The following is a 17618-nucleotide window of genomic DNA, read 5'->3' on the forward strand; positions in this document are numbered from 1 at the left end:
AAATCACCGTGTTTGAAAAAGAACTATCACTGCTTCACCGGTTAGGGAAAAATTACGTTTTACCCCATCACTATTCCTAAGTGTGGATCATGAGTATGTGCTTTCTTTCATTTTAATATCAATATAATGAAAGCAGAATCACATCACGATATTCACTATTTCACTAAACATTGCATATTATTTTGTTGTATCATTTTAGACTGGGAAGGTTAAAAATGTTAAAATGGTTAAAGCCTTGTGCAGTGTGCACGCCTTGTGTTCGAACATGGACCAATTAAATAAAGTTCTTTGTATTTCAAAATACAATTGTGCCGAGTCAGGTACCGCATATATCGTATGATATTAACAAGATACATTCCAAAAATATAATTTCATTTGTAGATAAAATGTTGTATATTTTGTCATAATTTCGTATAGAAGTAGTCGAAAATTCGTAATATTTATCTTAATGTTCATCAGAGTTTGAAATGTGACAACAGTGTTACGTAGTACAAAAGTAGTCCTTTTTTTTTTTTTTTTTTTTTTTTTCGAGCCGAGTGTTGTATTATATTTGGATATCCGAAATTCTATTATCTGTGTTTTATACTTAAATTATTTATCTGAGTTAAATATGTCGTACATAAATATTATTCTTAGCTTAACATTTTCAAAATACTGATGACATACACGGAACTATATTTCTTGCGCAAGAACATAGAAATAATGGATACGATCAGCTGAGCCCAAGAAAACACAGGACGCCATATAATTTTTAACTGTCAATTTTAAAGTCGCTTGATAGAAGTCCATTTGTAAACGTGCTTACCAAAATTGGCTGATTAGTAGGAAATTAGTTGCTTGGACGCATCCGGGTGAGTAAATGGATATGTATTTTATTTCGTTTGCACAAGTCACATAGTACACATTTCAGTTTGAATTCTAAACATAGACTTTACCTTGGACCAGGGACTCCCTGAACATATACAGCGACCGTTAACGGACATTTCAAAATGATTTGAAATGCTATATACCATAGACAGACTATTTCATGTTTGTTTTTGCCACATTTGAAAAAGTAAGAACCTTTGCATTAATATTTTATATTGTACATGAATCTTGCTTCTATGCACAAGTTTATGTAACTTAACCCCTTTTATCATAAACTTAACATTGTTTATATTGTACGTAGTTATCCTGTTTTGCACCATTTAATGTGACTAATAGGCTATAATGTAATTTAATACTTCATCAGAATGTTTTCGAACACCGTACATTTGTTCCCCAGTTGTGTAGGCTATTATTATAGCTTAGAATATTTACTATAATTCATGTTATCCTTCTCATAGCAAAGCTTTACCAGCATTGCTAATTTGTGTTCTAATGTGGGAGATGAATGCCAAATATGTGATTAATGTACACAAACTTTAAAATGTTGTTTTAGAAAGATAGCTGAGTAGGCTAAATAGGCATATGTACAGCGAGTATAAAAAAAATCTAAGTCGATTAACGCGCTGAAAATACGCCCATGAACAATTAAGTATTTCTTTAATTTTTAATTTGGGAAAAACCAGCGTTGAGGTAGTTCCGGTGATTTTAGAGGTGAAAATGGTCGAATTTATAAGGGATTTCTTGCGGAGATGGATTTCAAAAGTTAAGGATTTTATGGGGAAATATTTCAAGAAAAGGAAAATCTGTGGGATAAATCGCAATATAGCGAACGCCAGTATGGGAAGTTATCCCCACCCACATGACACAACACTCGCCTATCACGTAGAGTGTCTGATGAGCTAGTAGGGGAAAAGTGGGAGGGGTCGTGGGCGGAGCTTCTACGTTCGCTATATTGTGATTTGCCCAAATTTCAGAACACGGATACCTGACTTTCCTTCCTATTCCAAACTTCGAATCTTGTGCACACAAAATAAATTATTGGCACTGAAAAGGCGAGTGCCGTCTCGTAAGCATGATGATTTTTTATTTTATTAGGTTATTTTACGACGCTTTATCAACAGTTTAAGTTATTCAGCGTCTGAATGAGATGAAAGTGATAATGCCGGTGAAATGAGTCCGGGGTCCAGCACCGAAAGTTACCCAGCATTTGCTCATATTGGGTCTAGGGAAAATCCCGGGAAAAAACCTCAACCAGGTAACTTGCCCCAACCGGGAATCGAACCCGGGCCGCCTGATTTCGCGGCCAGACGGCTAACCGTTACTCCACAGGTGTGGACAAGCATGATGTGATGCGCATGCGAAAAACACCGACAAATCGGCTCTTTTTAGTATTTTGAGATAATTGTTGCCAGTGAGGTATCCGTATACTGAAATTTTCTCAAAATTTAGAGACAGGTTCACTAGTTGCGTCTTCAGTATCAAAACAATAGGGATCATTAGTTACGGATCACCTATCCACTGAGAGACCATCTCTGAAAATTAAGCAAAGTGAGCTTAATCCCTTTGTCACCCGAACAAATGAAAAACAGAAAGAGTACTTAGATAAGTTTAAAAATTCTGTTATACTATATACAGTTCCTTCTGTTGCATTCATCTATAAGACAGAAGAACTGGTTGAGTCATTCCATAGTGACACTCGTAATATTTTCGAAGTAACTAACTGTGATCTTCGCATGATATTTAATTAAATAGGCCTACTTAGTAAGTTAGTTCATGAAAAGACGTTGCTGTCTTTTAATAGGCTATATGCATTCCTAAATATAAACACAAATTCTTAATGAAAAGGAATAATTAATAATGTAAGAAATATTAAATGTTATATGGTGTGACACACGAACAGTTTCTTGCCACTTAATTTATTACCAAAATGGAAAATGGTAACATTATTGTGCCAAATGATATAAAAGCATTCAGTTGTTTTCCAAACTATTAAGACACTTGTGTAGTAGGCATACATGTAACTATTAAGTCACAAACTTAAAAAAAAGTAACAGTGCCATTAACAAATAAAATATCGGAATATGTATTATATGTCTTTCTCGTGTTAAATTTTATCGTACCTGGTAAACATGTTTCGGCCTGTTAACCAGGTACGATAAAATTTAACACGAGAAAAACCTATAATACATATTCCGAAGTAATATAGTGTTGTGTAATCAAGATGTATAAAATAAAATATTACAAATATGTTGTGACACACGAACATTTTTATCATGTCGATTACAAATAATTGTTTTAAATGCACTATAATGCATCACTTCTTGTGAAAGACATTGTGCCTACAGTTCTTATACAAAACAACACTTGATTACAATAAAATACACTTTCAGATTTAAAATATCCACGGTTATTTACAACCATATGTGGGGTGATATCTCCTGTGTAATGTCATGTGACGAATACACCAATATGTCCACTTTTTTTGCCATTTGTAATACTTCCCTTCTTTGAACATCACAGGCACTTTAAAATCTTCGCCACCACAAGCTTTTGTAACTTCCCCAGGACATTTGAGGTCTTTTTTTTTTTACTTAGTTATTTAACGCTTTATCAACTACTAGGTTATTTAGCGTCGATGAGATTGGTGATAGCAAAATGGTATTTGGCCAGATGAGAGCTTTATCAACTACTAGGTTATTTAGCGTCGATGAGATTGGTGATAGCGAAATGGTATTTGGCGAGCGAGATGAGACCGAGGATTCGCCATGGATTACATGATATTCGCCTTACAGTTATGAAAAACCTCGGGGAAAAAACCAACCAGTTAATCAGCCCAAGCGGAAATCGAACCCGTGCCCGAGTGGAACTCTGAATCAGCAGGCAAGCACCTTAGCCTACTGAGCTGCGCCTGTAGCATATTTGATATCGTCATATGTTACAACATACCAATCTCTTAAATTACTTTCTTTATTGTTCTATTACTGCAAAAATTGTCAAGTGTTGCTTTGTTAAAAATTTTTGCCTAAGATGATGTAAAATGTTATGTTTATTTTACGATGCTCGCAACTGCAGAGGTTATATCAGCGTCGCCGGATGTGCCGGAATTTTGTCCCGCAGGAGTTCTTTTACACGCCAGTAAATCTACTGACATGAGCCTGTCGCATTTAAGCACACTTAAATGCCATCGACCTGGACCGGGATCGAACCTTGGGCATAGAAGGCCAGCGCTATACCAACTCGCCAACCAGGTCGACAAGATGATGTATGTTTCGAAACATTAGATATAACTGCTTAACACTGTGTGCATAGTTGTAGCATTTATGTTAACTGGAGAAGTTGGATCAGTGATCCAGTGGGCTGATATTACCTCATTTTTTGTGCTAACTCAAACTAAATTATTTATCTAACTCAAATTCTTGAAAATACTATCACAAAATGTTCAAAATGTATAAGTATTTATGACATCAATAGAACAACTAACATACAAGGCGTGTTCTATAAGTTCCAAAAGGGTGTAGTAAGTAAACGGGAAGATATTTACAAACCATTTTTGTTGCATTGTATTCTCCACACTTCAGTTACTTCTCAACATAATCTCCACCAATATTGAGGCATTTATAGAGTGTGGCCCGGTCAAGGTGAGTTCTGCCAAGTTGGTGACTGAGGGATGCAATGGTGGCTCTCGTGCTTTTCTTTTCGAACATTATCACCTTATCACCACCCAGCCCTTTTCGTTCTCTCGTCTTTTTCATCGCTCTATTTCTCCTCTCCGGCCACCATTGCATGCGGAACGCCCACAATATCATCACAACCATTTTCACCTCCCCATCCCCGCTGTTAGTTTTTGCCACGTCCGTTACCATGACGGGATTTGTTAAGAATGCCTAATGAGGCTTCATTCTCCTTCCCCTTCTAGTTCTTATATCTATTATTAGGTTAAGTTTCTTAGACTTATAACTCCCTTCTCACCAGCGGGGATCTTTCCTATCTCTGTGGTCCTGTCCTACGGTTTCGAGCGCGACTTCCAACTTGTGCGGCCCAACAGGGCGCCCAGCAACGAAGCAATAGTGGACCCTTCATACTGCCCCTATATGCAAGTTTAGGTGCCGAGCCCGGACCAGAGGTCAGGTACACTCACGTAGAGCCCCAATGGGGGCCTGGGGCGATTTAGACGCCCCGGTGACCGATTCTGCTCGCCGGGGCGGATATATCGCTCTGACGTGTTACTGCTGACTTATGGGTGTCACAGTGTAATCAACCATAAGTCCCCTGAAGCTGCGTGCGGTCTCGGATTGCTCCGGCTTAGGTGGGTGGGTCGGAGTTAGCCGAGTAGTCTGGCAGTTATGTTCAGCGTAGAGTGGGGAGCCACGGGCTGTTATTCCCGTGGTAGGGGCATAAAACTGCGACACGCCTCTGGTGTAAAACTTGCCATTAGGTCTGTAATGTCCAGTTTGAAGGGTAACTTGCGTGAGGTGGGTTGCTTGTGATCGGGTTGTGGTGGGGTCCTCACAGCCGGCACAGACCGCAAAGGCTTTTTAGGTGTCTTTTTCTTTGCCCCCCCCCCCCGGTGGCAGGCTGACGCCGACGGTTCCGTAGGGGGGGGGGCCAGTTAAAATGTCCTCGCGCTCATCTTCTGCCACCCCTCATAAAAAATCTAAAAAAGAAGAACCAAAGAAAGGTACAGATACTGGTGGCCGTATGATAAACACAGCTATGGATCTGGTTCCCGAGACTATGAATGTTAATATGCCGCCTCCAAAGTTCATAAGTATTACACTATCAGGCACGGAAAAAACAATGAAAGATATCAGCCCATTTTACATCAGACGTGCACTTGATGGACTGGGGAAAGTCAAGAATGCCACTAGACTCTGCAACGGCAGCCTCCTCGTCGAAACTTTGACTCCCAATCAAAGTGAGACGCTGTTGAAGGCTAAGTTGCTGGGGTCGTACCCTATAAAGGTTGAAAGGCACTCCTCACTGAACACCTCGAGGGGAGTGGTTCATATGGATGCTCTGGATGGAATGAGTGACGAGGAAATACATCTAGAACTCGCACACCAGTCCGTATCCAAGGCCTACCGTTTATTGCATAAGCGGGACGGACGGACTTATCCACTGAGCACTGATTTCTTGACTTTCGAGAAATCCCTCCTACGATGCTCTGCTTTAGGTGCCAACAGTTCGGACATACGCAGAAACGTTGCACGAATGAAATCACATGTGCAAAGTGCGGCGGTGGAGATCATGGGGATTCCCCATCTCTGCGCACTGTGTGAATTGTGAAAGGGACCTTGCAGCAAATTCCAAGGATTGTCCGAAGTACCAGGTAGAGAAGGCAATACAAGAGCTCCGAGTCCGGGACAATGTTACATTCTTTGAGGCACGTAAGCGTTATTTTGATTCAGAAAAGAAACAGAAAGGAAAGTCCTATGCTGCTATTTTACTAAAAGCAACGGAGGGAATCGATGTATCTACTCAAACGTTACCTCTTGAGTGTATACCTGGGAAGCGAGTTAAGATCGCAACCCAGACGTATGTGGACGCTGGTACCCAGACCGACGAGTCAGACGACAGCTGTAGCCTCGATATCAGTCCCTACATACCAAAAAAGACAGGTGCCGCGACGTCACAGACGAACTCTGAACCTGAAAGAAAATCACGACGTCGCACTCCTGGTACGGAAGAAATCGAGAACTCGTTCTCGATCCCGTACTCGATCAAGGTCACGATCAGGAGCGCGACGTACCACAAGTGAGTCGCACCCCCCAGAAAACTAAGCTGTCGCAGTCGAAGGGACAGAGTCAAAGGAAGGAACAGAAAAGAAAATCCCCCGTAAAGCCACCATCATGATTTAGCTCCTCGTGATGACTGATATTATACAATGGAACGTGAACGGTGTACACAGCAGACATACAGAACTACAACAATTGATCTATAATGCTATTTTATGCTTTCAGGAGACACACCTCCGACCTGAACATTCCCTGAATATCTCGGGATATTGTGTTCACCGGTATGATCATCTTGCCGGTATTCGGCCCAATGAAGGTTGTGCCATCTTACTCCGCCAAAGTATATTTTCCTCTGTCATTAATATTAACTCGCCTCATCAATGCATAGCCGCTGCAATAACTTTACCAACCATTCAGTTTTCAATAGTCTGTCTCTATATGCCCCCAGAAACTCCCTTTACAGTGAATGAAATTGAAAATATCCTTTCACAGGTACCTGCTCCATATCTGTTAGTGGGGGGATTTCAATGCATCCCACCAGTCATGGGGCTCAAATTCCGATGATGACAGAGGAAATAAAATAGAGGTACCTATGTACCCATCTAAATCTCATTACCCTGAATTCTGGGGAACCAACACATCTATCCTTTGCTTATGGTACATATTCCATGATAGATATCTCCGTTTGTAGCCCAGTTTTATCCACGCATTTCGAATGGTCTGTGATTCACGACCTACATGGTAGTGATCACTACCCCATCCGAGTGCATATGTGCGCTCTATGTCCTGGGAAATCTCGCTCTCCAAACTGGATTATTAAGAAGGCGGACTGGGTCGGATTTTCGGAATCCATATCATTTGATGAGAATGGACATGAAAGTGTGGACTCCGTAGTAGAGCACTTTTCAAATGTGGTTATTAAGTCTGCGGAATTATCTATCCCCCAGTCGTCCTGCAGGCCAAAACGCTTCCCTGTCCCTTGGTGGACGGATGCCTGCAGAGATGCAATCCGAGACCGCAAACGTGCTTTACGCCAATTTGAGCGCCATCCGACCCAAGAAAATTTTGTCCAGTTTAAACGTCTTCGAGCCAAAGCTTGTCGCACTGTGTGCGATGCTAAGAAGACGTCCTGGACAAACTGAGTCAATTCATTGAAAAAGAACGTTCCATTTAACATCGTATGGGACAAAGTCCGTTGAATAATGGGGAAACATAGTTCTGTAATTCTGGGCCTTCTGAACAATGGCATAACGACCACCAGTCACATAGAAATTGCAGAAATATTCGCTAACTCATTCGCACATACAAGCAGCTCAAATAATTACGACCCGGAATTTCTAAAAATCAAGGATGCTGCGGAAAAACAAACCCTGAACTTTATATCTGATAACACTGAACACTACAATATACCGTTCACATCCGAGGAGCTGGAGGCGGCACTAGACACATCCCCTGACACCTCCCCTGGCCCTGACAACATCCATAACCGCATGCTTCGCCATCTTCTGCCAGCTGGAAAATCCTTTCTGCTTCAATATACAACGGAATCTGGACTGAGGGTGTATTCCCATCTGCTTGGCGTTCCGTCATTGCAATACCAGTCCAGAAACCAGGAAAGGATCCTTCTTTACCTGGCAATTATAGGCCAGTTTGTCTCACCAGCTGCGTGTGCAAGGTTATGGAAGAAATGATAAGCAAACACCTGATGTGGGTACTCGAATCGGGAAACCGATTATCTAATATCCAATGTGGTTTTCGTAAGCACAGATCCCCGCCACAGACCATCTTGTTCGGCTGGAGACCGCCATTAGAGATGCTTTCCTCAAGAAGGCAGTCTTCTTTGATCTAGAAAAGGCTTACAATACCACATGGAGGTATGGCATTCTGCAAACTCTGCATGATTGGGGACTTCGTGGCAGTTTACCAACATTTATTACGAAGTTCATGGCAGAGCAGTATTTCCGAGTTCGAGTAGGCACCACACTTTCTAATGAACATCTCCAAGAAAACGGCGTTCTGCAGGAGTCTGTATTAAGCGTTCTTCTTTTCTGCATTGCGATCAATGGAATTGCCCACTGTGTAGGTGACCGAGTATCTTCTCTGTTGTACATTGATGACTTCAGTTTATATTACAGCTCCCGATATCTTCCGTCCATTGATCGACAGTTGCAACTGGTTCTTAAACATACTATCTGAATGGGCTGTTCGCAATGGCTTTAAATTCTCCACTCTAAAAACGCAGTGTGTCCACTTCTATAACCATCGTGGACTGCATCCACATCCTGAACTGCGTCTTAATGTAGTGGAGTTGCAATATACAGATACTGCGAGATTTTTGAGCCTTACCTTTGATTATAAATTAACGTGGGAGGCGCATATACGTGATCTGAGAAGGCATGAAAAATCGTTACATATTTTACGCTTTTTGTCAGGGGTTTGCTAGGGTGCAGACCGCATAGTGCTTTTACGTCTTTATCGTTCTCTTATCCGGTCAAAGCTGGATTATGGCTGTTTTATCTATGGCACAGCAAGTAAATCCAAGTTACGTCTCTTACAAGGGAACCTTCTATCATGGTGAATTGAAAAGGCGGTAATGCCATATATTTTTGGAAAGAGGAGGTAAAAGTAAGTCACCAGGTGAAATTTTTCCGCCTGAGCTCCATAGGGATAAAAGTTATGGGACTTTAAATTTAACATGGCAGTCTGTGGGAAGTGACTCAATGTGCAAACTTAAAGGTTAAAATGAAGTTGTTTTTGAAGTCACTGCATTGCAAACGAGATATTCAGCTGTTGTGCATCTGAATTGCAAACATTATGGATATCGATCTTCATGCAATGAATAAATTCTGGGTGAAAATACTTGCGAAAGCATATCCTTCATATCTGCCTTCCCCATATTTGCTGAATCAGAAGCATATGATTAGATGTTATATGAGTCAGCAAGTTTATTTTTAGGGAACATTTTCTGTGAATCGACTGACAAAGATACATTGGGGAGGAGATTTGTCCATCCATGGAAATGACTGGCATAATCATGTAGGAGTACGCCGTCACAGCCTCTGATACTACTGTGGGATAAAATTTCTTCCCTCCTTTGAAACGCAGGGTTCGTCCGGAGTGAATCTCTTTTTTCAAATCGACTTTGATCAGTGTTGAGGATGTAGCGAAGAGTGAAGCCACGATCGATGAACAACTGCTTCATCTTCGACACGAAGCTGTCTGATTTTTGGTTCACCTCTGTCTCTTTGCTGCGACGTTTCTACTCACTTTATGCGCCACAGAACGAGAAACGGTACGATTCCGCTGCTTGAATCTCCATACCCACGAGTCAGAAGCTCTGAAGTTAAGACGGTAGTCAGGATCAATTTGAGCCTTCACTTGTATGCCCCAAAGCCTGATAGTTGTGTCATGTATGACAGCGTTCGTACTTGACATTTGTTTGAAATGTTGCAGAACCATGGCATTATTATCTGCCATTCCAGGTTTCTTTTTCTTCTTCTTCACTTTTGCATCATAATCGTGAAGGATCTTCCGTGTGATGAGGAGGAATCGATTTTTATTACAGAGGTGAAGGATCGTCTCTTTCCACTGACTGTATCGTTCGTATAGTCGAGCGATTTCTGCTTATAATCGTCGTCGACTACGTTTTGATTCTTTTATGAGAGGGACTTAAGAAGACGTGCTGATTTGCGACGACGCGATGTCTCCGTCTCTTGAGCGTCCTCCGCTTTCTGGCCGTCTTTTTGGCGTCTCGTCATTAGTTCGTCTTCTATGTCACCATGAACTTGCTGCTCATATTCCACGTCCAAATCTGGTGTTTCATCAATAAACGTGTACGTTTCCAGGGCCTCCTGTTCGTCCTTTAACTCATTCTTCAACTGATGAAACATCTGGATGAATATGACTGACGGTTTAGCGTCAATGGTGCCAAACTCGCGCACCAGCATCTGAACCACAACTTTCGGATCCATCCTGTATATGGCACAAATGAAACGTAAGAGTAGCTGTAACACCAGAATTAGCTCGAGAAAGACTTACCTTCCCGTAATAAAAGTAGGTGATCGCATCCTAGCGATAATACGCACAACAGCTGCAATATCTCGTTCGCAATGCAGTGACTTAAAAAAAAAAACTTCATTTTAACCTTTAAGTTTGTACATTGAGTCACTTCCCACAGACTGTCATGTTAAATTTAAAGCCATAACTTTTATCCCTATGGAGCTCAGGCGGAAAAATTTCACCTGCTGACTTACTTTTACTTCCTCTTTCCAAAAATATACGGCATTACCGCCTTTTCAATTCACCATGATAGAAGGTTCCCTTGTTATAGACACTATTCACCATCATGGGATACGACTCTCTACAGGGGCCTTCCGAACGAGTCGGATAGAGAGCCTGTATTGCGAAGCGGGGGAACCATCACTGTATCGGCGACGTAATGTCTTATTGTGCTCGTATGCTGTTAGGCTCTGCTTACAGCCCGAGCACAATTCTTACAACTCCTTTTACCATCTGTCTCTTTATGGCCGATACAGTGAAAAACCATGGAGACTTCGTCCAGCAGTTGTGTGGTTTCGTGAACTGCTGTCCGAGCTCGACATCTGCTTGCCAACAGTTCGCACACTGGAGTACACCACCACTCCACTGTGGACCAGTGTTGCCACACCTACTGATTTAGCAGGAGATTTCCTGTTTTTCCATTGAATCTACTGCTCTACTGATTTTTTTTGTCAAAAGTCCGAATTTCTCGTGCCTTTTTGGCATGCTGCAGTGACCTAGTTATATGCCCTGATTTTCAACTCATTACTTTAGTACACATAGGCCTATATTATGCCATCATGTCTTATTTTTGCACCTTATACACAAGTCAATGCTTTCATTTGTCTCTCTGCTCATATTGCGTCGCCACAATGATGCTTACAAGAATCAAGGAGTCGGCTCTCGCCTGGAGTCCAGCGGCGGATTATGATATCAGCACACACAGATAAAGACCATGTTTTGTACACATGGCTCAGAGTTATGGGTCTCTCCAATCCACTCGATAGTCTTAACATAATTACAGAACGATAGAGAACGAATGTTTGAAACCTTCCCACGAAAGGATGCAAACTCTCTTCCTCACACACACTCACACTCATACAGAAGTATATAATCTTCATGCAACGTAAGCATGTGATGACTGTCGTCAATTTGCAAAAGGAGACATTTCGAAAATAACAAAGTGTTGGAAAATCGCAAAACTATAAATTAAATTAATTACATCACTATGGATACATACATTCAGGATCCATGAACATTTTAATATTTTAAGTTTATGATTTTTTGTAGCGATTTTCCAACACTTTGTTATTTTGGACGTATCTCCTTTTGCAAATCGACGACAGAAATAAGTTATTTCATTATTGTTTTGGGGACTCGGGGAACAGAGGAAGGACGAAACTTATTCAGTATAGTGAAGTTTGTTTCTGATTGTGTGCACGTGAAACAGTGAGAGAGTGAAGTGTAGCTAATGATATTTTTTTTGTGTTACATATCTTGCACAGTGATCTTTTGAAATGAGTGAAAGTGTCCCAGCAAGGAAAAAAAAAGTAAATACTCCCAGAATAGGCCTATTATAAATTATAGTGGGAAAATGATGAACAGTTTAAAGGATAGTTATGAAAAAGCAAGAAAGGGGATAATTTTTCATCTGTTATAGTCGCAGCTAATGCAGTTCTGTATTTAATATAACCTTTAAAATAAATCTTTCGTGAATACACGAAAAATTCCAGATTTAATGCGAAACATTGTCAATAAGACATTACGGTGTAAAAACAAAATTGCATTACTTTGTTACGTACGCTGAGTAGAGATAACAGTAATTATATTTAGCAAAATTGTTCCATTTCAGTGGTTAGGGAAGTGCTATATAGTAATACAACAGTATCATCTTTCTTACAATACACTGTTTTGTAATGAAAGAGGAATACAAAGAGGAAATTCATGTTTAATTAATCTACTGTAATCTCCTGTTTTTTTCGATGATTTTCTCCTGATTTTCGTGAGTAGGTCTTGGCAACACTGCCGTGGACTATGCGACGTCCCATGTTTGACGTAAGTCTGAGCTGATGTTTTAAAAATTTTACACCAGCTTTTGTTTACAGACTTCGATTTAGTGAACTTTTATCACAGTATCCAAATTATTCATTAGTTTTTACTGACGGATCCCGAGTAAATGATTGTGTTGGTTGTTCCTTTATTGCAAATGGACAGATATTTAAATATAAATTGAGCCAGTACACCATTGTTTTTACCGCAGAATTATATGCTTTTTATAGAGTTTCATTGTTTTTAATTAGACAACCCCGGGGCAGATTCCTTATCTGCTCCGACTCTTTAAGCGCCATTGAGTCCCTGCAGCATCTGACTGATGGTCTGCTTGTGTTGAGAACCCAGGAACTTGTCCACACTCTTCTAACCTCTGATTATGAGATTGGAGTAGTGTGGACTCCGGGTCATGTTGGCATTCCTGGAAATGAGGCAGCGGATGCTGCAGCAAGGGACGGTGCTATAAATGGGTCTTAGGTGTATTGGCGTGAGAGGTGGCAAGATATTAAAGATTACTAGAAACATGCGTTATGGTGGCAATGGGAAGGCGAATGGTCTGCACAAGAGGGAAATAAATTACGAAGAATAAAGAATACTGTTTGCATTTGTGATTCGTCAACAAAAGCGTCACGACATGAAGAAGTTTTACTCAACCTGTTGAGGATTGGCCAGTCATCTGACGCATAGCCATCTCCTACGTGGCGAGCCTCAGCCGGAGTGTGATCTATGCCATGTTCCACTGACCGTGGAACATTTTTTATTACAGTGTAGAAAATACGATCGTGTCCGTAGACAGTATGGAATTCGGCTGACTCTACGTGACGCTCTTGGAAATGATTTTAATTGTACAAGTCCAGTTCTGAGATTTTTATCAAATACAGGACTTGACAGGGTGATATAGTTTTTTAATGACCCATTTTACTTATCCTCCAGACTCTTTACATCCGGAGGTTACATTTTTTAGTATATGATTTTAACAAACTTGACATTCGGACCTTTTACATCCGTGCATTTTATAAATGCGCCAGACAATTTATTTCTGGTGGCATTTGTTTTATTGTTTTGTTGTTTCTTTTTAAATACTACTTAGGGTCTGAGAACTTCTCACTTTTATGGTTTTTATGCTTCACCTTGTTGAAACTGCATTTGTTTGCCTAGTTTTAACCGTGACGCTTTTTAGTTCTTTTAAGCATTCTGGTTATTGTACTGTGTTTGTGTTTAGTGAAAGATTTTAGATAAGGGCGCAAATAGCCATAGTAGCTGTTGCGTCCTTTTTAATCCCCACTAATTAACTAACTCGAGTGTGGCACAAGTCTTTCTATCCCCTCATTGTAGAATTCGCCCGCCTGCGATGTGAACCACTCCCGCACTGTTGTTTTCACTTCATTGTCGCCATCAAAACGTTGACCACTGAGGAACTTCTTGAGGTGCAGGAAGAGATGAAAGTCACTCTGAGCCAAATCCGGACTGTAGGGGGGATGGTCAATTTGTTCCCAGCCAAATTTCGAGATGAGATTTTGATGTCACGAGCTGTGTGTGGCCGAGCATTGTCATGAAGCAACACAACTCCGTCGGTCAGCATCCCACGTCTCTTGTTCTGAATTGCATGACGGAACTTCTTCAGGGTCTGACAATAGGTTTCTCTATTAATGGTTTCACCCCGAGGCAAGAATTCGATGAGTAGGACTCCTTTTCTGTCCCAAAAAACAGTGCACATGATCTTGCGTGTTGACATGGTTTGTTTGAATTTCTTTTTCCTTGGCAATGCAGTGTTCCTCCATTCCATGGACTGCTGCTTCGATTCAGGTGTCATGTGAGACACCCAAGTCTCGTCACCTGTCACAATATGGTCAAGAAACTCATTGCCTTGCCCACTGTCACGTGTGAGAAAGCTCAATGCACTGGAAGCTCATTTGGTTTTGTGTTCCTCAGTGAGCATCTTGGGTACCCGTCATGAGCACAATTTTCGATTTCGTAATCGATCTGTCACAATTTTGTAGAGAACACTCCGCGACATTTGTGGAAAATTCAAGGAAAGCAAAGAAATTGTGAACTTCCTGTCCTCGTGAATTTTTTCAACAGCACTCACCAAATGGTCATTGATCAAAGATGGCCGACCGGTACGCTGCTCGTCATGCACAGAGATGCGGCCCTCGTTGAACTTTCTAACCCATCTCCTGACCATTCCATCACTAATGGTATCATCACCATACACTTCAGAAAGTTGACGATGAATGTCAGCTGGTTTGATGTTCCTCGCATTCAAGAAACGGATAACAGACCACATCTCACAGTCGGTGGGATGCTCGATCACTTTAAACATTTCAATTGATCACAACTAACCACACACACGAACTGAAGCTCTGAAACTACATGCACAGCTTGCCTGAGGACTGAAGAAGAAAACATGCATGCACAAAATAACGATTGCAGCCATGCGATGGCTATAATTTAAAACGGAACTTACTTTAAGAACACGCCTCGTAGATTTAAAAAAAAAAAAGGGCTCATCTTTTAGAATTTCTAAATGATACCTTGGGTAAGATAATTAATGTTATTATAATTATAACAATTTTAAACTCATACCAGAAATTTAGTTACCATTTACCTAATGTGCAAATATATAAGCTACACCACCAATTTATTTATACATAGGCCTAGTATGGTAGTTACCTACTTATCATAAATATGTACAACCTTGTTTTTATATAAAATAAATTAATATAACCAATTTTTGTAAGTTTTAGATCAAGGAATTTAAAAAATGAAATATTTTATAGAAACTTTAGGCATAAATTAAATGTTTCATACGAATTTTAGACCTACGCACTATATTTTTATAACAATTGTTTAGTCAATTGTCAGAAGACAGGTCTGAACCTCACAAGTGATACCAAGAAGGCACCACTTATGGGGCAACTAGACCATGATATAATGGGATAGGGTGACCAATTCCTTCTTCCCTTACAACAATATGGAACCATATTACGAAAATTCGCCTTTTCTCTGTGAATCAATAAGGAAACTCACGGAAATGAGCTGAATGTGCTTCCCCTTCCATCTCACTCGAGTGATCCTGTCTGCCTGCGCCTCTTCACCGGCCAGCAACAACTTTCGGCCCGTATTTTTGGTGCGAAATTGGCACTCGCTCCCCCCCTACCCCCCGCCCCCGTATAGGCCTATGATTCATATGACTCGACTACAACCCAAGGATGTAAATACATTTGTGCCTTAACGTGATAATGCTATAGTAAAGAATTACCAGCATTTAAACCATGGAAAAAGTTGGCTAAACTAGTGTAGAGTTAGTCATATTCCACTAATACACCTTCAGTACCAACATAACTTAGTGTGATATTACGAAAGTTTTACGCTAGTGTACACTGGAATTTTTTACGTTAGGTTAGGTTAGCTTTAATTAGATTAGGTTTGATTAGATTGGATTAGCTTAGGATATTTTTATACTTTTGCATTACCACATTGATACAAACGTATTTACAAGTTGATTCAGGGATTTTGGACCTTGCAAAAAGTAAATAGACAGTCTAAGAGTGAGTTACCACTACTGGCAAAGCATGGGCTAGCTGGGTCACACAGGTCAGATGCACAGTCATAATGCCCAACACTTCCTTCTTATCATGTTGCTGTACACTGTCTTAAAAATCACTACACACTATATACATGGATATTGTGAGTTACTGTTGTGCAAATGGTTTTACTTATGATTATCTGGTATTTTTTTACAATTATTTTTAAATTATCCACAATCATTCAAGTTGCTCAATACCATATATTGTCTCTTCCTCACTTGATTCTTCTGATCCGGGCTCTGCCTCAGTCGAATTGTCACTACTATCTGCTATACCTTCAATCAGAAATTGTTCAATTGTGTTTTCCACTATAATGTCTTTATTGTAATAATGTTCCTCAATTTTGTTTACATGCCTGCACACATTCTGCCATTTTTCCACTCCTATTTCTTCGAACTGTTTATAACACAGCAATTCGACGTCTTTAATTTTAAACGTCGTATTATTGCTGCCGACCCACTGTTTGAAGTTGGCCGAAATTAATTCTATAGCATTCAGATCTGGGAAGTAAGGCGGTAGTCTTAGTGCAGTGTTGCCATCTTCTGAAAGAATTCTATTGATCATATAATTAATGTGTTTTGGTTTATGCTGTTTTAGCAAGTCTTAAAGTTGGGTTTTGTCATAGTTTCATCATAAATTATGTTTTTACTCGAAATCCAGGTTTTCTTGCTGTTTTTTAGTGAATTCGAAGTTGGGGGTTTATCTTGTGTGTTATGAAATGGAGCATTATCTAACACAACGCATTGATCTTGGGGGTAAATTTGGTATGAGTTTAGTTCTTAACCATTTGATACAGTTATTGGTGTCCATTTCCTTGTGATAATCTGATGTTTTCTGGTTCGATCTGTATATGGATAGGACATTAGGAACAAAACTGCCTCTACTTTCCGCGTGAACTATGATTAGTCTTTCACCTTTCGACACTGGAGCAGTGAAACCTGTTGTGCTGTCATCAGTACAATTTTGAAGTTGTGTGGCTGCTCTGAATATATGTTTCGTCAGTAAAAATTATGGGCCTTCCTTCAGCTTCATATTTTCTTATTTCTTTCAAGTAAGTCTCTCGTTTCGAACAAATGTCATGTTTTTCTATTAGTAATGGTCTGTTTGTTTTAGTTCTCTTCCATTTAAAACCTAAGTCTTTCACTATCCTGTTAAGTAATGATTTACTCCCCCCCGGAAATTTATACTATCTTTTAAAAATGGAAGCAATTTTCCAATTGTTGGGGCGGTCTTTTCCTGTACATAAACATTTTGAATTGTTCTAATAACACATTTATCAAAATCGTCAATATTTCTTACTCGCTTCGAGACATTGTGTTTTTTGCCTGATGTTTCAAAT

The 17618-nt window shown here is 40.2% G+C and overlaps 1 protein-coding gene across 3 annotated transcripts in view; it reads left to right on the forward strand.

The window, feature by feature from the left end:
- The first annotated feature begins 525 nt into the window (after positions 1-525).
- Positions 526-17618, forward strand: part of CycG (cyclin G) — a 155790-nt gene continuing 138697 nt past the window's right edge. For all 3 annotated transcript variants that reach the window (XM_069823870.1, XM_069823868.1, XM_069823871.1), the window contains exon 1: positions 526-851. The gene's annotated coding sequence lies outside the window, so the exon portion shown is untranslated. The remainder of the gene's footprint in view (positions 852-17618) is intronic.

This window comes from Periplaneta americana, chromosome 4 (genome assembly GCF_040183065.1).
Source record: "Periplaneta americana isolate PAMFEO1 chromosome 4, P.americana_PAMFEO1_priV1, whole genome shotgun sequence".
In the NCBI taxonomy this organism is placed as follows: Eukaryota; Metazoa; Arthropoda; class Insecta; order Blattodea; family Blattidae; genus Periplaneta; species Periplaneta americana.